At 44.6% G+C, this 16,597-nt stretch overlaps 1 protein-coding gene across 13 annotated transcripts in view; it reads right to left on the bottom strand.

Annotated features, from left to right (window-relative positions):
* Window positions 1-16,597, bottom strand: part of PTK2B (protein tyrosine kinase 2 beta) — a 119,396-nt gene that overhangs the window by 32,260 nt on the left and 70,539 nt on the right. Inside the window, exon 2 of one of the 13 annotated variants that reach the window (XM_023756126.1) lies at window positions 256-429. The exons of 11 other annotated variants lie outside the window; for them this stretch is intronic. The gene's annotated coding sequence lies outside the window, so the exon portion shown is untranslated. Of the gene's footprint in view, window positions 1-255; window positions 430-15,679; window positions 15,935-16,597 lie in introns of all 13 variants that reach the window. One more of the 13 variants, XM_023756132.1, reaches the window with a different exon arrangement.

A 16,597-nucleotide genomic window follows, 5' to 3' on the forward strand; every position in this document is an offset into this window, starting at 1 on the left:
AGAATCAGAGCAAAGGAGGAGGTGGGGCTGGGTGGAGATGGCTGGAATGGTTAGGTGATTGTTTACATACAGGAGGATTGAGCAAAGGAGTAAATATATTGAGGATAATGGGAGATGGGTTTCTTTCTGTTGGAGAAAGTACTTGAAATATGGAGAGGGAAAGGTGAGAGAGAACCATTGGGGAAAGAGAGAGAGAGAAAGAGAGAGAGAGAGAGAGAGAGAGAGAGAGAGAGAGAGAGAATATGAGTGCTTTACTTTTGAAAGAACCTAGGATCAATGATGTCCTGATTGCCATTTGCATACCAAACACTGCGTCTTAGTTTCCAAATATCCTTCTCCACTAAAAAGATCCAGGGCTCCTGGAAGAAATGGCTGATTCCAGGGCTAGGGCAAATAAAGCACCTGATGATCCTGGAATATCTTTTTGGGCTAGAAAAAAAAAGGAAGAGTTTAGAGGATGTTGGGGCTGTATAACAAGGAAACAGAATCTAAAGCTTAAAGGGGCTGGCACTGGCCAAATCTGGGACAACCTAAGCTTTAAAATATTCAAGATAGGAAGGAATAGATTACACCCCACTGAATAAAATGGAATCTGAGATAGATAGATAGATAGATAGATAGATAGATAGATAGATAGATAAACAAATAAATAAATGAAAAGGAAATGTTTTCCTTACAGTAGAATGCCAACTAGTAAATGTAGAAGGATGGAAATAGAAAATCGCCACTTGGCAATAAATAGTGTTGGTTGGTTTGGGCATGATTCATCAATGGATGATACAGTTGGAGGGTTGAGGTCTGATGATAAATAGGATAGTGACATGATCTTAGCATATCTTCCTTCAGACACTAATCATATACCAAGGAAAACCTGGCTGACACAAAAGCTCATCAACGCTAACATCATCATCAGTAGACAGATAAACAGAACGTCTCTCCCCTTGATCCAAGAACACTTAACTATTTCTGAGATATTTCTGCCAAAAGTTCATGTCTGAGCCTAGTCATGACACCCAGGGTGAGGGGGTCTTCTCAGAGATAAATAGAAAAAAAGGGCTGTACTCTTTCAGATTTGGGGACTCTTTCAGATTGGAGAAGACCAAAGAGATTGGACAACTAAATGCATTGTATATTCCTGGACCCGAGGGTCTAGCTGGAACCCTTAAGTTTGTATCAAATTTGTCAGAAGTGTGGGTGGCCTGGGAACCCTGGGATCTGAGACTGGGGACTGTGCCCTCAACCTGTGAAGTCGGTGCTAGCTCCAGAATTGCACTGTGAAGTGCACCAATCCTTCAGGCGCACCTGGACAGCAACCAGGTTAACCATCACAGGTGACAGAAATAGAACTCACTTACGAGTCACACAAATCCTGTCTAACCCCAGTTCTGACACTTTCTTCTAACAGGATGACAAACTCCCTGAGCCACAGCCCCCTTCCTGCTGTCTCTACCCTTGTCTTGTGACGTTGCAGAATGATTCCTTCATGCAAACCATCAGCGACGATCTATGACATACTCACTCTGCAAAGCATTGTTAAAGCATTGTTAGGAGCCCAGTGCCCACACAGAGCCCTCCCCTCAGGAGCTTCTGTTTAGTGGTGAGGCAGGAGAAAGTAGCATCCCAGAGTGAGGTAGGGAATCAGTTTTTTAAAAAAATATTGTAATTGATTTTAGTGAGAGAGGAAGGGAGAGGGTGAGAGGGAGAAACATCGATGTGAGAAACAGAAATTGGTTGCCTACCCTAAGCACCCTGACTGAAGATCGAACCCACAACCCAGGCATGTGTCCGACCTGGAATGGAACCATCAACCCTTCAGTGCATGGGACAACGCTCAACAAATTAAGCCACACTGGCCAGGGTGGGAATCAGTTTAAATGAAGAAAATTTTGAGGTCTGACATGATCTCACTGTGGAGGCTTTTGGATCAGCTCTTCTTCCCTCACCCTTTACTGCCGATTCCCAAATATTCACACAGCTCCTCAAGCAAATGGTGGGAGCACCAAAATCAGCCCTCTACCCACAGCTCAGATTGCCATTAATGAGTTAATATTTCTTTCTCTACTAGGGGCCTGGTGCACAAAAATTCCAGCCTGTGCACTGGAGTGGAGGGGGGTCCCCTCAGCCTCTCGCAGTCTGGGAGCCCTCAGGGGATGTCCAACTGACTGCTTAGGCCCGCTCGCCCCACCCCCACCGCTGCTGTCGGCCTCCTCTGTGGGAGGCAACCAGGCAGGCTGATCAGGGGATGGCACCAGCACTGGCCAGCAGCCGGCCCTGCTCCACCATCACCCCTCTGCTGCCACCGCCCCCGTTGCCATCCCCTCCCTCTGCCCACTGGCACGTGCCTTGGCTGGCCTGGTGCCACCTGCTTGCCAGCCCTGCCCCCGGCCAACCCGTAGTTCTGCCATTCAGTCAATTTGCATATTATGCTTTTATTACATAGGATTAATAAATCACTTTAAAAAACAACAGTATAAGATGTCTACCTACTTACTAAATTGCCATATGTAACATGATAGGAAAAAATAAAAAGCTATCTTACTTTTATCAGTTGCCATTTAGATAAGACCAGGATTCTTTTTTGCTACAGGAAAACCTTTACTTCTGCTCATAAGAGAGCTACTGAAAAGCAGGCCCTCAGTTTGCCTGTGGCTCACAGCGACTGGTGCTTTATTGCAAACAGTGGGATTTCTATGGCTTTCCTTCCTGCTTGGTTAACATTGATTTATTGTCTTTATCAAGTAGTGTGAAGACCCCAAACTGCCTTTGCCTCTCTCCCTCTTCTCTGGCATTTCCTCTTCTAGGTCAGAAACAAAGAAGGTTTGTATGCTTATCCCCATACCCATGGTAATTTCTCCCCTACTCCCCAAAAAAGGTCACCCAAGCAATTAATTACTCAATCCACTTTCTCTTCCTTTATTGGCACTCAGCCACATTTTCCCCCATTGGAAATTAATTTTTGTATACAGCATGAGGAATGGTTTAAAATTAATTTGTTTTTACAAGGATGTGTAACATTAAGTGACTATATGTGTGGGAATGTTTCTCACCTCTTTTTCTGTTCCTTTGACCTAATAGTCTATCCTTATACCTCAGCCACATTTTATAACTTCTTTAGTAATTGCTATAGTCTCATGATTTTCTTAGGCCCTTTTATTTAAACAAAATACCACCCAGGCTATGTGGCTCAGTGGTTGAGTGTCAACCCATGAACCAAGAGGTCATGGTTCGATTCCCAGTCAAGGCACATGGTCGGGTTGTGGGCTCAATCCCCAGTGTGGGGTGTGCAGAAGATAGCTGATTGATGATGTTTCTCTCTCATCGATGTTTCTATCTCTCTATCCTCTCCCTTCCTCTCTCTCTCTCTAAAAATCAATAAAATAAAATACCTAACTTTTTTTTATTCTTGAGCTTATAACATATTTCATGTTAGTGGCTGAGTTTTTAGGAATATCATAACTGAGACCCCCTGCCTCCCACCTTCCATTAGAATTGGCCTCACCTTTACTAATGTCACACCTCTTACTGGGGGCAGCCTGCATCCAGTGCCTGGTCACCAATTCAGGGGTGTAAAGGCCCTGTTCATTCATCCTAATTTAGGACAGCTCTGCTGGACCATCCCAGCTTCAGAGCATCACAGCCCAACTTCTCCCTCTGCCCATCCTGCGTCCCTCACTCCCCCAGGTGAGTCTCACCAGAGTATTCATAACACGCTTCATACATGCAAACAGGTCTGCTTTCCTGGGACCCCATCTGAGGCACAGGCCTTCAAATTGCTTTCAGGCTTAATTTAACTCCTTACTTTTTCTCTATAAAGTCAAAATGCTCCTCTTAGAAATGATTGAATATAAAATTTTAATAAATCAAAGCCTTCATTTCAAAAAGTCCTGCCTGAATTCTATTTTAAAAGGTGTCACGTTGAGATTGAGGGCATTTTTCGAACAGGTGACTTTTTGTCAAAAATCCTCATTGGCTCCTCATTTTCTCCATACTAGGGTAAGATCCAAACTCTTTAGCATGAGGCATAAAAGGCCCTTTGGAAGTTTTCTCCATGTGCTCTTTCCAGTCTCAGCTCCCACTCCCATCCACACTGTGCTCTAAGTTCCAGCCTCCCAGAATTCCTCTCTTTCTCATCCAAGCACAGCGTGCTCTTCAGGCCTGGAGGACCCCTGGCTCCCTGCTCCCTCCTGTCCTCTCGTCCAGGTGAGCTTCCAGTTATCCTTTAAAACCCAATCAGCACTGTGAGGTCCTCTGGGAAGCCCTCCCTGACTCACCTTACAGGGTTTGTTTCCTCCTCAGAATACCCAAAGACCTTTGCACACACATCTAGTAAGATACCATTTTTTAAACTGATTTTTAGAGAGAGAGAAAGGGAGAGGGATAGAGAGTTAGAAACATCTATGAGAGAGAAACATCATTGATCAGCTGCCTTCTTCATGCCCCACATCAGGGATCGAGCCTGCAACCCATGCATGTGTCCTGACTGGGAATAGAACCATGACCTCTTGGCTCCTGGGCCGATGCTCAACCAATGAGCCACACCAGCCAGGCTAGTAGAAAAAAAGACATGTTGAAGTCCTAATAGCCAGGATCTTACAATGTGACCATATTTGGAAATATGGTCTTTACAGACTAATCAAATTACAATGAGGTCATTGGGGTAGTTCCAATCCAATATGACTGATGTCCTTATAAAAAGGGGACAATTGAACATAGAGGGAGACATGCATAGAGGAGAATGTCAGTGGAAGATGGAGGATTTGAGTACTGTGTCTACAAACCAAGGACTGCTGAAGATTGCCAGCAAGCCACCAGCAGCTCATAAGAGGTAAGGAAGTATCCTTCTCTTAAGGCAGCGTTCTCAACCTGTGGGCCATGACCCCTTTGGTGGTCGAATGACCCTTTCACAGGGGTCACCTAAGACCATCCTGCATATCAGATATTTACATTACGATTCATAACAGTTGCAACATTACAGTTATGAAGTAGCAACGAAAATAATTTTATGGTTGGGGGTCACAACATGAGGAACTGTATTTAAAGGGCCAGAAGGTTGAGAACCACTGTAGGGTTTCAGAGGGAGCATGGCCTTGCTGATGCCTTGATCTTGGACTTCTAGTCTCCAGCTTCAGAGCATCCCAGCCCAACTTCTGTTGTTTCGAGTCACCTCATTTGTGGTACTTTGTTATGGCAGCCCTAAGAAACTAATATAGACATTAACCAATTAGAACTAAGACTATTGGCCATATTTGTCTTCCTAACCTTTCAAATCAAGGTCAGAAGCCAAGCCTTACATATGATATCATGCCCAATTCCAAGCCTAGGCCTGGCATAAGGAAAGCCCTCAACTATTTGAGGAAATGAATAGTGGCCAGCTCCCTGCATCACACACTGGGGTTTTGAAGGATAGTGAGCTACCATCCAAAATGTTCAAGAGATCAGGAGTATGGTGATTGACACCACCACAGGCTTTGGAGTCTACAGGACCCGGGCACCTGACCTCCATTTACCCATCTGTAAAATGGGGAAAACACCCTTTCAGTCATGGGATTATGGGTGGGATTAGATAACATGTGGTATAAATAAAAAAAGCAGATATTAAATTATAAGCATGTGACACTAGCCCCCTCTACCTTCTAAGGCGATTTCCGTGCATCACTCAACTCTTGGACGTCTTGTTTGTATTATAATAAACGGGATCTATAGGATATGAAATCATATACAAAGTGTGGCAGTGATAGAAGCAGAAACAAACTATTCCAGAATGAAATATATCAAAATGTGAACAGTGTTGTCTTGGGTTAGTGCAATTATGTACACGTAGATTTTTATTCTCCCAGGTTTCCTGTGTTTGAACTTTTGTATATAATGTAATAGGAAAATGGCCTCAGAGTCCGAAACTGTTTCATCTCTGATGTGCTTTGTGACTTTGGGCAAATTAACTTCTCTGATTGGTCATTTGTAAAATGTAAAAATATTCCTCTTTCATAGGGTTCTTTTGATGATTAAATGAGATGATGATACCAGTTAGGAACTTAGCATAGGGCTCTGCATAGAGTAGTGCTAAAGAAAATGTATTATTATTATCGAATGAACATGTATTCACTTTATATATTGTTGCATTTGATTTGCTCATATTTTGTTAAGGATTTTTGCACATATGTTCATGAGCAATATTGGTCTGTAGTATACTGTGCATATTCATTTTATAATTGTAAAAAATCTCTTCAAAAATAAATGTTTAAGTTTAGCTATGATAAGCTTGGTTTCACAGATTAGGCATGAAAAATTCATAGTGAAATAACAGGAGCAGACATCATCTTCCAACGTGAGACAAATGCCACAGCTTATGCCTACGTGCTGGCTCATGTGCTAGCAAGTGGGGACCTCACATCCTACTGATAAGCTCAGTTTTTAAGAGGTGAATAAATTCCCTGAAAAATATACAACTCTAAAATAAAAAGGCTGACTAGACAGTAAATGTCACAGGGCCAGAGAGCAAAAGAATAGCCGAAATTCACCCAGGTCTTGATCAAAGCTAAGCTGAACAGATATTTTGCCTTCTAGAGACTAGAAGATCAGATGTAAAAGCAGACCTTCCTGGCATAGCCACAAAAATAAAATCTAGCCCTGGCTGGTGTTTGTCAATGGTTAGAGTGTCAGCCCATGCACCGAAGGGTCTCGGGTTCAATTTCAGGTCAAGGGCACAAACGTGGGTTGCAGGTTCAGTCCCCAGCCCTGGGCATGGCACATGTGGGAGGCAACCAATCAATGTGTCTCCCTCGCATCAATGTTTCTCTCTCCCCCTCTTCCCTTCCATTCTCTCTACAGATTAATGGAAAAAAATATCCATTGATGAAGATTAACAAAAATAATAATATTAATTAAAAAATAAAATCTATAACTATATAGATACTCAAATGTTCAGATGTTTATTAAGCTCATAAAACTTAGACTGGAATTTTAGAGCCTTAAGTAAATTTAGAGATCACTTAAATTGACTGTTTTTAAACAAAGAAACGGAGACCTAAGGAGGTCAGGTGACTTACTCAAGAACATACAAGGAATTCTATGTTAAACCAGCTGAAATTCTATTAAATTCTATTAACCAATCTATCACTTATGATTGCTAATCTTCCCTCTGGTTAACTTCCTATTTGGTCTTTATATTAAGTGATGTAGGAGATTACTGGTCTCATTTGAGTACTCTCTAGGCATCAGTTCATTCATTCATTGTACAAATATCTCCTGCATATCTCCTGGGTTAGGCTCTATGTAGGCACTGGAGATACAGTGGTGAATAAGACAGGAGGCCACTTCTGCTTTGAGACAGACAAGTGCTGGAATGATAACAATGGGAGTGCTATGGCACCACCTCTAACCACGCAATGCCCATCTACAGACTTTCTCTTCCCTTCGGCCCATCCAGCCCTCTTCTGTCACCCTTTCATAGATCCTTCCAGACTCACTGCCTTGTGAGTTCTCAGACTCTAAAACAATGACCTTATACTCTGGAGCTCTCCACCATCCATGATTGCTGATAATCCTTTCCCAGAGAGCGTGAGCCAGCTGGGTGTCCTGCAGGCAGAGGTGGGGCAGCAGTGGGTCCCAGCAACCCTGAGATTCTGATTCAGTGAATTTGGGGTGGGATTGCCAAGTAACTGGTATTTTAAAAACTCTTCCATGACTCAATCTGCCTCATCTGGGAACCCTGATGTAGCAGTTACAGAAACCCACCTGCCTGCCTATTCACAGCATCTCTTGGGCATTTGCTGCCACAGACCCAGGCTACCACCCCCAGAACATACCAGGTCAGTCAGAAACTCTTTCTCCTCCACTGGAATTTGGACTTGAGATATGGAATTCTAGCCAGCCTCGGTTGGCTTTATAACTAGAATCCATCCATCGATTCATTCATGCAGCATTAAATAATTACCCATTAATGAATTCCAGATTGGGGAATCAAAGGCAAAGTCCTTCTCTTATGGTGCTTATTTTCTATCAGGGGATGGGTTAAACAGTAAAAAAAAATAAGCATAATATATCTCAGGTTCAGATAAGTGCTAACAAGACACACAAAGAAGGTCAAGGCACCAGAAAGACAGGGGGCTGCTATTTTACATGAGGTGGCCAGCAAAGACCTCTCTGAGAAGGTGGCATTTGTATAGATCCCCAGAGGAAGTAAGGAGAAGAGAAGTGGCCTTGTAGGGAAAGAGTCGTCCAGGCAAAGGGATCAGAGAGCATAGAAGCCCCAAGATAGGCATTTGGGAGGCCCCAGTGTGCTTGGTGCATTTAAGCAGCTGTGAAGAGGCCAGTGGGGCTGGGGAGGAGAGGGCATGAAGGGAAGTGAGGGGAGAAAGCTAGGCCAGGCTTGTTTTCTGTAAAGGGCCAGGTAGAAATACTTTAGGCGTTGTGGGCCATATGGCTTATGTCACAACTACCCAGCTCTGCTGTTGTAGCTCAATAGCAGGCCTAGACAATATGTAAACAAGTGAGTATGGCTGTGTTCCAATAAAACTTTATTGCCAACAACAGGTGGTGGGCCATATTTGGCCTGCAGGCCATTGCTTGCTGACCTCTGTTGTAGACCGAAGTAAGGACTTTGGGTTTTATTTTGAGTGAGACGGGACCATTGGAGAGTTTAAAGGAAAGCAGTGATGTGATCTAAGCTATACCTCAAATATATCCCCCTAGCTGACCTGTGTTTTGAAAATCACCATAGCTGCTACCTGTAGAATGAACCACAGGGGGATAAGGGGAGAAGCAGTTGGGAAGCGATAGGTAAGAGATGCTAATGGCCTGGACCAGGGTAGAGGCCGTAGAGATGGTGAGAAGGAAGTGGTCAGAATTCAGATATGTTTTGATGGCAGGGTTGACAGGATTTCCTGATGGATTGAATACAGAAAGTGAGAGAAAAAAAATCCAAGAATGACTCTGAGTTCTGTACCCCGAGACACAATTCACTGAGAGAACAGAGATGGTAAGAATGGCCTGGCAACTGAGAATCCCGAGCAGCAGTGGGGAAAAGAGACTTTCATCAGCCTGTGCTCTGTGGTCATTTCCCAGTATAATCTTGAGCTTCAGTGTGGGTGTACAGAGGTGTGCAATTGCTTGCTCACCTGCATACTGTATACACAGGTCTGTCTACAGCTGAATGGGGTTACCAGCGACACACACTGTGATCCTGATGGCTGAGGTGGGCTGCATGGTGGAACCTAAAAGATATGCCCATGCCCTAACCCAGGGGTGGGCAACTTTTTTGGATATTTGGATATATATGACATCATTCACGGGCCATACAAAATTATCAACTTAAAAATTAGCCTGCTATATTTAGTCAAATATTTAATTAATCCAAACCTAATACCTTGACAGGGCCAGACCAAATGATTTTGCAGGCCTTAGATGGCCCACGGGCCAGACGTTCCCACCACTGCCTTAACCCATGGAACCTGTGATGTGAACTCATTAGGAAAAGGAGTCTTTGCAAATGTAATTAAGTTAAAGATCTCAAGATGAGATCATTCTGGACTGTCTGGGTGGCTCCTAAATCCAATGACGTGTCCTTATGAAAGACACACAGAGAGAAGAGGAGGAGATGTGAAGACAGAGGCAGCCATAAACCAAGGAAGCAGGAGCCACTGGGAGCTGGAGGAGGCAAAGGGGATTCCTCCCATGGAGCCTTGGAGGTGGCATAGTCCTGCCAACCTCTCAAGATTGGGCTTCCAGCGTCCAGAACTGTGAGAGAATGTGTTCCTGTTATTTTAGGCCACCCGTTTGTTGGTCATTGGTTACCTCAGCCCTAGGAACCAAGTACAATAGCTAGACAAGTTCTGGGTTCTCAACACACCTAAGGGCTAATTTTTTAAAAAGTGATGGATGAACAAAATAGTAAAAGTTAGCATCACTAATCCCACTCTGAAAGCATTCATGTTGATGTGATAAAAGACTCTATCTAACCAGGACATTCAGCAAGGCAACTGCCAGACTAAAAATATAAATGTAAGCACTGGCACCTGACTGCTAATTTGTCGATGTAATGAATGCGGTCATGCAGACAAAGAGAGGCCCGGAACTCTGCGTGTGCCTCGGGCCCCCATCTGCAGACGTCTGTGGGTAAGTGCGCTGGCCTGTGAGCACACACAGGAAACGGGGAGGGGGTGCAGCAAGGAGAGGGTCCTTATGAAGGCACCTCTTTTTGTATCACTGTGAGTGTCTCTGTGGTATCAGTTTGTGGTTTCCTGGCTGAACCCTTTCTTCTCAGGTTTTTAGAGACTATTCTCACTTATGGGGGGCTGGCCTGGGCTGGCTTCATTTATTCTCTTTAGGGTGACCTTTCTTTTAGAAACGATAACTTCCCAGGACAGGGAATCATGCCTTCCTCCCCTCTGGCACCTCAACCTAGTGGTCTTACTCCTCGTGGCATCTGAAGGAGGGCAGCAGGTTTGTTCTGGAAACACAGAACCTGAGCGGATGCACTGTGGGCTGGAGGCTGCTCTTCTGACCACATGGAGTGGTTGGCTGGGTGCCTTAGCTCCAGCTGCTATAACACAATACCAGAGACTGGGTGGCCTAAATGACAAGCATTTATTTCTCATCGTCCTAGAGGCTGTGAGGTCCCACCTCAAGGTGCTGGCAGATTTGGTTTTTGGTGAGGGCTCTCTTCTCATTTGCAGATGGCAGCCTTCTTGCTGTATCCTCACATGGCGGGGAGAGAGCTCTCGTCTCTTCACCTTCTTTCAAGGACACTAATCCCATCATGGGAGCCCTCATGACCTCATCCAAACCTAATCACCTCCCACAGGCCCCACCTCCTAATACCCTCACATTGGGGCTTCCACATAGGAATTGGGGGTGGGAGGGTGGGAGACACAAACATCCAGCCCATCACACCCCGTGTCTGGTTAAGGGATAGATTTAAACAATAAACTAAATGGGATGATTTTCTAGTGAGTATAGGGCAGAATGGGCCACAATATCTGAAATCTGCTTCTCTGGGAATGATCTGGAATGTGCTGTGTGACCTGGATTTACTAGGAGGGCAGTGAGTACAAGTGTGTGCAGAACAGGCTACATTTGGGACTGGACTCTGCCCTCCTTACACATCAGGCGAGTGACACCCACCAGACACCCCTAGACACCCCTGTAGCCTGGGGGCCTTGTTTTGAGGGGAGGGGACACAACTGGACCTGGCGGGAAGGGCACGGGATGTCTCCGTCATCCCCTCCCGGGAATGTAAATGGATTCTGAGTGGGGTGATGCTCCCAGACAAAATGAGGGTGAACGTGGCTTTCCAGCATGAAAGAGGCTGGCTGAGGAACAGGGTCTTGGATGTGGGGGTCCTGCCTGCACCCTGGGAACCACACCATATCACAGACAAGTGCCTGCTTTTCTGCTTAAGATCCTCCTTGTGCGACACAGATGATCCGATGATGGACAGAGGTGGGCCCATGCAGAGAGTGGGTCAGCTGGGATTAGCCAGAGAGAGAAAACACCATGAGCCAGCAAGTCAGTGTGAGGCAGAGAAGGGAGCAAATACGGCACTTAGAAGTAGGTGACCATATAATTTATCCCCAGAATCATGATGCTCTTGAGATTGGCAGGGGCACTGTTAACTGTCATCCCTAGACAGTGTGTGTAAACTAAGACTGTCCGAGACAAACCAGGACACATGGTCAACCTACCCAATACACCCTAGAATAGAGTAAGTGAAGAGGAAAGAGAAAGGAGAAGAGTGTGGGTAGAAAGCAGGGGGGCAGAGAGAGAGAGAGAGTATGAAAGAGAGGCTGTAAGAGTCAGAGAGACGCCCTGTGTGGGCATGTCTGGGTGGCACTCCGCTGGTTGTTTACAAAGTGTTATCTTAACCCCTTTCCCAGACAAGCAAATTAGCATGTGAGAGAAATAGATAGTGCTAGAGCCTCCACTTGCTACAGAGATTCTGAGCTCCCAAACAAACACAGTTTCCAATGAATATCAAACAAAAGGGGAAATGAAAAATCAAGAAGAGACAGATTTAGCACGTTGCTTAATTCTCTTCAACACCTGTCCTAAGGACAAGGGCCAGCGCTTATTCACCCAGCTTTTAACAACACAGAGAAAGCATCATGAGGCTCTTGTATTTGCATAGAAAAAAAGTGGAGAATAAAAGAAACACATGAATTCAGCAAGTATGCACGGAGTGACTATGATTTGGAAATGTGCTACCGATGGACCATGCCAAGGTGGTTCTTGATCGCTTCTATTTCATCAGACACAGCGAGATGGGGTTGCCGGAACTTCAAGAGTGTTCATATGGAAGGACACGTGCTTGGTGAGCTTGAAAGGGCTGGCAGCGTTTTGAGCATGGAGAGATGGTGAAAGAAGATATGTAGCTGAAAGTAGAAAGTTCCGTCAAAGAACAAAGCCCAGCTAGGGAAGGAAAGCGCAAGAAGAGGGCAGGAAGCAGGGGTGGGAGGGGCCACTCTAGGAGGAGAGCCCCAGGCGGGGAAGCTGGGTATGGACCTATAGGCCTGTGGCAGCGTCCACAATTAGCCCTTGAATAGCAAAGCTGTTCCTCGACTTTGGGCCGAGCTCTTCTGTACTCTCTCCTCTCACAGAACCTCTTTCTTCCTGTCAGAGTACTTGCCTCCACTTGTTGTAAAGGTTCATTCATCAGTGTGAGTCACTGTCAGGCTCACCTTTGGCCTGGACGCTCCATGAAAGCAGGGAGTGCATCTGTGTTTGGGGGTATGTCATAACAAGCATGGTGCCGGTACATGGGGCGCTCAACACATACTTGTGAAATGAATGATGATATTATTCAGGACTCTTTCATAAATGATCTCACCCACAGCCATGGCTTCAACCACTCTGCAGAGGCTGACAACACTCAAATGCCTATCTCTAGCCCAGTTCTTTCCTCAAGAATCATGTATCAAAGAGTCTACTCAGCATTTTCACATGAGAACGTTAGAGCATCTCAATGGCACTGACAGGTCCAAAACTGAACTTGTGAACGCCCCACTCCCTGGTTAGTTTCTCCTCAAGTGCTCTTCATTTTAGGAAGTGGGGCCCTGTCCACCTGTACCAGGGCTTCCAGTCTTGACACCTCCTTCTTCGTCATTCCTGTATCTCTTGTCCATCAGCAAAACCTTTCATTCCCACCTCCTGAATTATCTGCATTACAATCACTTCTCTCCATACACCATGGTGGTTAAGAGTGCAAACTCTGGAGTGGGTTGACTGGCTTTGAAAATAGGTCCCTCCACTTAACTAGCAACTTGCTTAACTCCTCTGGACCTTATTTCCTTGTCTACAAAATGGAGATAATAATAACAGTATGCGCTTCATAGGGGTTTTTTGAGAAGTCAGTAGGATAATGCATAAGCTGTGCTTTCAAAAGTGCTAGCTGCTATCATCACCACCATCACCTTGACCTTTGGCATCAGCATTACCATCACCACCATCATCATCACCATCATCATCACCATCATCATCATCATGATGGTGACCTTTTGAGTGTCTGACACTATTAACCACCCTTTCCTCAAATTTTCTTCTACCTTTATCTCCCCTGCTTGTCACCACCACCACCACCATCACCAACAACACCATCACAAACATCATTATCACCATCATTATCATCAACATTACCATCACCATAGCTATATCCCAATCTAAGATACCATCATCTGAATTACTGCAATACCACCTAACATCTCCCTGCATCCATTCTTGCCTTCTCCCAATCTATTTCCAAGTGATCTTTAAAAATGCAATCCGGCATCATTCATATGCTTAAACAATATCAGTGACTTCCCACAAGAGATGGGGTAAAATCCAAAATCGTGAATGTGGTTTAAATAGCCAATCTTGGCCATTCTTTAGCCTCAGACCTGCCCTGTGCCTTACCACTTCAGGACCTTCTGCTGGTAAAACTCTGAAATGTTGCTTATACTCCTTATCTCTCTGACTGCACAATGCCTTCTGCCCCCATCTCTCCATTGAAGATGTCTAGCAAAAAGTCATTATTGAGCTTGTTACTGAGTCGAATAAACTTATTTTTAGCCTTATCTGATTTGACCTTTTGAGTGTCTGACACTACTAACCACTCTTTCCTCAAATTTTCTTCTACCTTTGTCTCCCCTGCCCGTTCTTTTGTTTATTTTTATCTTTCTCTGGATGATTTATCTTTTTCCTTCACCTGTTCCTCCTTCTCTACCAGCCTCTAAGAAGTGATTTCCCAAGGTTTCCTCATTGAAACTCTTTTTCTCTTGCTCTACTCAATCTCTGTGGGTGATTCTATCCATTCACATGGTATCCGTTGCTTAATGACTCTTGAATCTTCAACTGTAGGTCCTTCCTCCCTCCTGAGCTCCAGGTCCACTTTTCTCCACGAGGGTGTTTTTAATAAACACAACACATGTTAAAGCTGAAATCTCAGAATACCCTTTCTCTGTTAGCTCAATGAATGGTACCATCACCCATTCAGTTGCCTAAGCAAAAGCTTGAGTCACCCAGTCTCCTATCTTTATCTCCCTCCCTACATCTAGTTAATCATCAAATTCTGTTGGTTCTGCCTCCTTGGATGTACTCAGATGTATTGACTTGTCTCTGTTCCCAATACCTTAGTTCAAGCCCTCCTCATTTCCCACCAGCACTGTGGCCACAGCTTCCTAACCCAATTCCCTTTCCTCTCTCCTGCCTTTTTTGTACTGCTATCAAAGTTTAGGGAAAAGAGATTCCTAAATGATTTTTCCAGAGAACTAGTGGCCCAACTTTTTAAAGAAGGGGTTCTTAGGCCATTAAGAAATGGCTAAAGGAAACAGCCCCTCTGTGGTCCTTTCTTAGTGATCCACTATGCATATCAGCATATTTAATGCTCTGATAAGTCTTCTTGCAAAGAAATCTGTTCAGAATTGTTTAATCAAGCATCTCTCAAACTTCTTTGACCATAAAACTCCTTTTCCAGGACACATTTCCTAATATCTTGCAGAATACTATGGACTATTCAAAGCACAAATCTGATCATCTTACTTCTCTATTTGAAAATATGACAGATAAGTGGATAAACACCAAAAGAAACTCTTGGAGATTCCTGAGCAGGGTAACGACCTAATATCCACACAATCAATAGCTTCCAATGATCGAGCTCCTACTGTAGGTAGGTGTTTCTCACTTATCTCTAATCCTTACAACAAGGCTACCTGTGGGCACAATCCCCAGTGAGGAAACTGAAGCCAGATTGGTTAAGTATTGGGTCTAAGGCCATAAAAACAATAAATAGAAAGTATTTGGCTCAAGGTCTAGGTGACTTTAAAGCCATGGCTACTTGTGATAAATAGGTGATATCTTGCCTGCAGGATTGGAAACAGGAAAAACAAGAAGGCTTGGACATAAATTCCTAGAAGGCCCCACATCTTTCTTTGTTTTCCATCTCTTTTCTCATAACCCTCGATGGTGCCTCGGGTGCTAGCCATTCTTCTTAAACTTGGGTCTCATTGCCCAGCAAGACATCAGGCAGCTCCAGGAAAGCCTCTCCCTGCTTCAAAACTGTGTTTCTTCCTGGTGCCTGAACAAGTCCACATTCCTCAGCCTGATATTCCACACCCTTTCTTATCTGCCGTCAACATTTCATTTCTGATCCTGACTTTATACACTTTTCTGAATATAAGCCATGCTCCGGCCAAACAGAACTACTCACTGTTTAGCAGCCTCTCTGCCTTTGTTCTTGCTGTTCCCGCCTCGTGGAAAGCCTTCTGCTCTCCACAGAGCTGGCTTCCAATCTGCCTATCCTTCCGGTCCCTTTGCACTAACTCCACAGAACACATTCTGGTCTGGACCATCCAGATGCTCTCTGGTTTTCAGTAGAAAGTCAGGAAGGTGCCCCCAGATTTGGAGGTCAGGTTAACTTCTGGAAATTACACCAGCAGAACCCACAGTGGATGGCATAAGCTATCTGTAAAGACGACACACCCAAAGGAAGGCTCAAGAAGGAGAGAGTTAAGGAGATACGAAAACACCCTTCTGGAAGAAGGTGTCCAGGGCTTACTCGAAGGATACAGTTGTACCTACGTATCCGGAACCATGAGATGAGCAAATAAGGCCCTAATCCAATCGGTTACAGGAAACAGAGGGAGTAACCAAACCATAATCAATTGTAATAACTGGCCAAGGCAGTGACCTAATCAATTACATTCTGCTCTGGTGTGTTGAAGCATAGCGTGTGCTGTAATAGATGGAAGGCAGCCAAGCAGACAGATGTGCAGAGGTTCTGTGCTGCCAGCACCAATCCGAAGAGATACTCACTGAGTTGCGGGGATGCTGACTTTTAGGACAGGGGAAGGATTGGTAAGGAGAGGATTGGAGAGGATTCATCCAGACCTGGTTAGTTTTCCCAAAAGTCCCCTGCTGCCTTTGTTCAAGGAAACAACCTTTTGAGAACCAATTCAGCTTTCTTTCGCAATCGTCGCAATCGTCAGAAAGGAATATTCTGGGCAATAAAAAGGGATGTCCTCATTGTATCTACCTCATGAGGTCATTGGGAAGATTCAGTGAGATATGCTGTAGAGGATTGATCCAGGCGTACATGGTAATGTCAATAAATGTAGGCATTTCAATC

Source organism: Myotis lucifugus, unplaced genomic scaffold (assembly GCF_000147115.1).
Source record: "Myotis lucifugus unplaced genomic scaffold, Myoluc2.0 scaffold_1, whole genome shotgun sequence".
Lineage (NCBI taxonomy): Eukaryota > Metazoa > Chordata > Mammalia > Chiroptera > Vespertilionidae > Myotis > Myotis lucifugus.